We start from the raw sequence: 7,099 nt of genomic DNA, 5'->3' as shown, positions 1-7,099 counted from the left end.
AAATTCAAACATTCACCGTAGTTTTCAATCACACCTCGTATTTGTACAGAACCCATTTCAAAAGAAGTTCACTCTGTGTCAGGAGAGATTCAATAAGCACGGAGGCAAGAATGTTCAGAAGCCTGATATGACGCCGTGGGCAGAGTGGGCTGAGGGGCACAGGGCCGCACAGCGGGCGCGTACGCTAACCAGCATCAGTCCGCACCTGTCAGCTGCCGTGGGGAACAGACAAACAGAAAACAGGAGTGACACCATTCACATGGATTTTCACAAGTGGAAACCATTTATCCATTGAATGTGGTCCTAGTATTGGAGTAACTCTAAGTCTTAAACAATTATCATGGTTATGAAACCATGTCGTTCGTTTACCATAACGCTAAGACAATAGATCCTGTGTGTGAGAGTGCATGACAATGGTGCATGCACAATTGTGGATATGATATATGCTCAAATATGTGAATATCAACACCCATACTCCTTCCATGGGAGCACGTAAGTGGCTTCGCATGCACACGTCCCTGTGTGTGTGTGTCTGCCAGCGTGCCCACCTGCGTGCGTACCTCTGGGGCAGGGATGGCAAGGACCAGCTCCCTGAGCACCAGAATTTGCTGAATTGTGTACCAAACCTTGTGTGATATTGTCTCTGCATAAAATAGAAAAACAGAAAAGAATGAAAAAGGCACAAATCAAGCTCCCTAGGGAAGAAAGAATTTCACCTGCAGTATAAATGTGAAAGCCACAGCAGCCTGTACACATTTTGGAAAGACCCATTTTATTCTCTCTCTGTCAGGCCGACTCCGAGAGGCAGTGAAATATAATTATGGATTGCCGTGCTGCCCAGTGATGTCACGTCAGGACCCACGTGGGGCTGCCGAGGACCCGAATGAGTTGTAGTGTTTTGGTTGCGGGGTCATGTTCAATCACCAAGCCTGCTGATGACGGGTCGATGAGCAGAGACTCATTAGATCCTGACCAAAACTGGCCACAAGGACCGGCGTCCACTTGGGTGTCTGAGGCTTCGATTGTATACTGTTCATTCTGCTGCTTCATTTCAGAAAACTGCAGAAGTCCAGGCAACATTTTGTCAGTAAAAAACAATAAAGGATATGAAAAGCCCATCTTCACAGAACGCTGGACGTCGCAAAACAACCTACAGCTATTATCGGATATATCAAAACTGACAAGGAAAACTTTGGCTGTTGATTGAACCATATCTCACAGGGACAGCACAGGCTGGTCCGCACGCGCCCTGAAATGGGCCACCTATCCTGGAGGACCAGGGCGCGGAGTCTGGAGCTTAATTGAACTGGTGGTATTTGGATGATAGGAAAAAATTGGTGACACTGCAAAACGGGTGACCAGGTGTTCAGCAGCAGACATGCTTATCCACAGCGATCTGGGGGAACACCCAGGATAGGGGATCTGCTCCTTTTATAGATGCCAGTATGCTTATGAACCCATCATTAATGTACTTGCTGTTCATTCTCTCTTACCTTTAAAAATACTTGATAGATTGATACACACATTGGTTCCAATGTCATCAAAAAGGCAAATTTCTCCTGGAAACAGGAAAACGATTCCTGCACCTTCTCACTCATGTTTCACTTGTACCCACATGGTTTGAACCCTATGAGCTTCACTGTCACTTTGTGTCTTTTTAACATTGCACCAAAACCTGTGCGTGTGTGTGTGTGTGTGTGTGTGTGTGTGTGTGTGTGTAGAAATTATAGTCTGATGAAATCAGGAAGAAACAATTTTGGGAACTTTGTTTTTCCTGTGCCACTTACACTGGGACAAAAACAAATGCACAGATCCTGAGCCACAGAAATGCAGAAAGGGCCGATTATGCACACCAGTCATCCAGGAATCCCCGCTGGCACACCTCGCCACATCGGCCCGGGCTCCCCACGTGTGTCCTACCGCAGCACATCTGTTTGCTGGGTTTCTGAGACACCGCATTTGAAGCATAAAGGTTTGGTGCTAAGGGAAATATTTAACAGGGTTCCTGGCACCTGGCCAGCAGGGACATCACCTGAAAGTGACAAACTCTCTTAATATCCCACGTCGTCATGAGTGATTCCTAGAGTAATCCAGAAGAATGGGTGTAATAATACAACCTTCCTCTCAAAAGACAGAGCGATGATGCACGTGTGGACATGGCCACATGGCGCTCAGGTGCCTGTTGAGTACCTCGTTCAAGGGCGCTCAAGGTCAACTGAATAGTCTCCTCATCAACTAGCCATGACATAGCATTCTTTTATTTAAAAAAAAAAACTCCTTGCTATTGCGTTGATAAGAAATAACGTTTTCACCGAATTCTAAGCACTGAAAACATTTCAATTGTGAAAGGTACCTCAGGTTCTTTCGTTAAAGATTTACGACCTGGGCCCTGAAATTCATTCCCACTTTTCTGAGCACAGCACCACAGTGTCCAGTCTTACTGGGGGAGCCGTGCGATGGACCAGGGATCATTTTAGTCCTCATTTCCTTTGACAGAGAAACTGTCAGAGAAACTCATCCTCATAAGATTAAAAACTTCTCAAAATGGAGTAGGAATGGCGAGAGTGAGGCCGAGCAGCCTGCTTTCCCTTCCCCGGGCCACTGTTACGGTGATCCCCATAGGCAGGGGCCACAGGATGCGTGTGCATCCACGCCGGCTGCCCTCTGGCTTCACCGCGACACCTGTCAGACATGCTGTGGTTCTTCTTGGTTTGTTTTTATTTTTATTTTTTATTTTTTTTAAAGATGTTTTTATTGGGGAATTGGGGGGATGGGAACAGTGGTGGGGAATTGGGGGAAGGGGAACAGACAAGTTGCTATCCTTTTGTTCTTCAGTCTAGTTGTGGAGGACGTTGCTTCNACACACACACACACACACACACACACACACACACACACACATATATATGCAGCTGAACGTGGACTTTCGTATCTAATCTGAAATTTAATAACATCCAAGTTTCCCCTCTAATAAGGAAACCTAATATTCCCCCAAACTTCTACTCCTCTCTTAAACCTACTTTTGCTTAATTAGGAGCAAAACCCTTTGCAGTAAACAACCCTTTGTCTGGACGAGAGCCAGTCCCGTCCGCATGGAACTGTGTCTGCTGTGTAAGCTGAAGCGTTGGCAGGTCTGAAGCGCGGGCTACAGCGCAGACGACCTGGGTTCAAGTCCCTCTCTGGGGCCTTTGTAGAACAAAATGAGTCGTTATTTGCCTGAAGCTCTCCCAGCTGTCACAAACAGTAGCTTCCAGAGCCCCACCTGGTGCTATAAATGCCTAGAGCCCCAGCAGGTTAGAGTTTATGCAGCCCTTTTAACATTGTGTAGCCAAATGGCCTCCTCGAGGGGAACCCCCCCCCCTGCACAGGAAGGGGCCATGGAGGCCCTAGAACAAACTCCTCCACGTGCTGGAGGGAAATCCGAAGTCGTGAAAGGCTCGTGACCAGTGTTTGTCCCCGCAGTGAGAGACCTGGGGTCCCCTGCACCCTGAATCAAGCAGCCTTCCCTGAGGACCTGCCGTGAGTTAACCAAACCTGTGTGGGGCGGCTGCAGTTACACCCAGCACAGTGAACGTCTGGAACCACACAAGCACCCTTATGTCCCATCTCCCTCCTTGTCTCCTTTCAAATCCCCGCCTCGTCTCCAAGTCTTGGGGTGGGGGCAGAGGCTGCGTCCCATAGCTCTCGGTGACTGGTGTCCCCCAGGGTGGGTGGTGTTGGTTGAGGTAGATGTCACAACTGCTCTTGGGGGCCAAACCAGACAGGTGCCATGGAAACTCTTCCCTCGGGCTCTGCAATGCTAACTAGGAAGTGGGGTCAAGTGGGGAAGAGAAGAGGAGATGAACAGGGAACGGGAACGCCACAGGAACACAAATCAAGAAAAGGATTTATGGGGTGCGAGCGCAGGACCCAAGAAGAACCTTCCACCTGACCCAGGAGTGAGCAGCGCTGACCCCAGGAGATGCACCCTTTACAGAGCCTGACCAGGGGCCCAGCCTCCCAGGTGTCACCACCACCAACCACCCCAGGTTCCTGGCCGGGGCGCTCGGTGCCCGAGAAGGACGGCAGCCCGCCAGTCAGTCTCCTCTGCCTGCTGGCCCTCCCTTCAGCCCATGTCGTGCTGGGGCTCAGCTCCCCACAGATGAATGCAGGATCCGGTTGAGGCCGAAAAGGAACAACAACGGAGCCACAGACAGGGGGTTCATACCACTGTATTATGTTCTCGATGAACGGCTGGTGGAGATGTGAGAAGCAAACATCCGTCAAGACCCCAACAAGGGGTCTCCCTGCACCACAGTCTCGCTGGCGGCCGGAGAGACACAGGAAGTAGGATCTACAAGATCGTCCATGACACCTGCGCTTGCTAATGAGTTAATACAAAACAGTAGTGGCTAATGGCCAACTGGCTACAGCTGATGGCCAATCAGTTCCGTGAGCGCTCGCATGTGCGGGTTTCCTCACCGAGCCAGCACCTTTCCGCTGGAGGCCGAGAGCCCGGAAGCAGCTCTCCTGGCCCTTTCCCAACAGTCTGGTTGTCGAAACTGGAATGACACGAGCTGCACAATGAGCTCCGGGAGCGTGGCCTTACCCACGTCTACCACCGTCAGCAGCTCAGCAGCTCCACACTTGCTGCAAGGTTTGAACATATACTTCTTGATCCAGGGGGAAATGCCACGTTAATGTTCTCACCCTTGTCCCTTTCTGTCAAATCCAAACGTTTTTATACATGCATTGTCTCTCTGTTTTCCGGTTGCAAATTCCCAGACAATAGAACCGCATCCCATGTGCTGTGAGAGGAGGGTGCCCATGGGACAAAGCGGGAGCAGCTGGAATATGCTCCCTGCTCAGCCTGTTCAGCTCAGCGAGGTGGTAACCAACCCCTCACATCCCACATCACCTATTTAAATGCATACGCTGCTAAGGGCTGTCTGTTTCTTTCAATCTCAAAAAATGGAGAAGAAATTAAACATAACCGGTTAAGGCAAAGTTAAGATTACAAATTTAAGCACAAAAAAGCCAGTAAATGCAAATGCCAATGTCCTAATTGTAACATTAGCTTCAACACATTTCACATCCGGGCTGCATCGACTGTAGGCTTAGAGGCCTAATTAGAAGCTGGCGCGACTGCAGGCAGCAGGGATGGGCACGTCCTGCGGGCACATCTGTTTCTCTCAGCTCTGCACTTTGGAGTCAGAAGCGCCTTGAAGGTAGGGGTCTTCCTCTGACTCACCATATGTGTGCCGTGTCCTCTGCGTGGTCTGAGCCCACAAAATACCACAACTCCAGGGAAACGCCCATTCGGCAGTGACCTCTTCTATTCCAGGAACCAAGTGCCCCCAAAACGCAGGGTTGCCTGCCTCACTCCAACACATTCAACCGGCAAATGTCCACACCGCTGCAGTCACTTCATAGACTCACTTGCATTAATTTAAAAACCTTTTCCAAAACAGCTTTAATTTCAGTTTTAACTCCTTTTTTGTTGTTTGAGTTATTTTTTTGTTTTAGAATTTATTCAGGAAAATTTACAACACCCTAATGGAATTAGAAAAATTGATAGAATTAGAGAAAATACGCCTGTGGTTCCACAGCCTAGAAAATCACCCACTTTCTAGACTTACTTTTCCTTCCTGTCCTCATAAATATGATGCATACTTTTGCATAGTTGAAAAAGAATTGTACAGGTATACAGGCTCTATATCTATTTTGATGGCTGCACACACAAGCCTTTTGGTGGACCATCGTTTGCTTATCACTCTTCCGCTGCACATTTTGAAAGTATTTTAAAGAATGCTGCAGTGGACATACTCTGTACTCCACTTTGTGACAGATTTTTCCTTAGGTCTTGTTTGTTTGTTTAATACAATCCTTGAAACTCCTCATGGGCTCAGTATTTCTTCAGAATTGGGTAAATTGAAAGTACATTTCTAGTAGAGTAATAATTTACTACAATAAATTATCCATTTGAACAAAAGTTCCAAAATCCCATAAAAAGCACATGTACAGCTGTCATCACTTTTTCAAATAGATCTAGAATATTCTCCATTTTTTATGATTTGTAATAACTAATCTAAAAATTTATGAAACGCTTGGTACAAAGATGACAAAAGATTAATAAATAAAATACTTAAAATTAGCAACTCCAATGACAAACATAATTAGATGAAGTAAAAAATAATAGCAAGCAAAATATCTGAAATATGCTCATTCTCACAAATAGTGAAAGAAACGACAGTGAAAAAATAAGATAGCATTTTTCACCCATCAGGTTAAAAGAATAATCTAATACTTAATCAGTAAAGTTTAAAAAAAACAGGCAATCTAAGGATTTGAAGAAGGTTTTTAGATTGCCATGCATGAACGAGTGATTCACATTCTAGTTCTTTCTATATTGAGAGATAGATGCCAGATAGATAGATAGATAGATAGATAGATAGATAGATAGATAGATGACAGATAGATGATATATAGATGATAGATAGATGCAATGTGTGATTAAACAATATGGTAAGTGTATAAATAAAAAGATTATTACAGTGAAAGACACATTACCATTAATCCCCCTCAAAATACCCCCCCTCACTTCAAACACATTTATCCCCTCATTCTTGCCACTTTCTGAAGCAGTTCTGGAAGTCCTCCTTCGTGAGTGTCTTTAGTTGCACTGTCTTGGCTGCCTCGAAGTCCTGAATTGATTCAAAACGTTTGCCTTTCATGGTCATTTTGACTTTGGGGAAGAGTCAGAAGTCGCACGGTGCCAGATTCAGTGAATAAGGTGGATGAGGACACACCATAATGTTTTTATTTGACAGAAATTGCTGAACCAGAAGCGATGTGTGACACGGAGCATTGTCATGATGGAGGATGAAGTAAAGACACTCACGAAGGAGGACTTCCAGAACTGCTTCAGAAAGTGGCAAGAATGATGAGCTGAGCACGTTTGAAGCGATGGGGAATATTTGAGGGGGATTAATGGCAATGTGTCTTTTACTTTAATAAGGTTTTTTAAATTCAAACATTCACCGTAGTTTTCAATCACACCTCGTATTTGTACAGAACCCATTTCAAAAGAAGTTCACTCTGTGTCAGGAGAGATTCAATA

This window comes from Hipposideros armiger, unplaced genomic scaffold (assembly GCF_001890085.2).
Source record: "Hipposideros armiger isolate ML-2016 unplaced genomic scaffold, ASM189008v1 scaffold_77, whole genome shotgun sequence".
Lineage (NCBI taxonomy): Eukaryota > Metazoa > Chordata > Mammalia > Chiroptera > Hipposideridae > Hipposideros > Hipposideros armiger.
Note: the sequence above shows the minus strand (reverse complement) of the source record.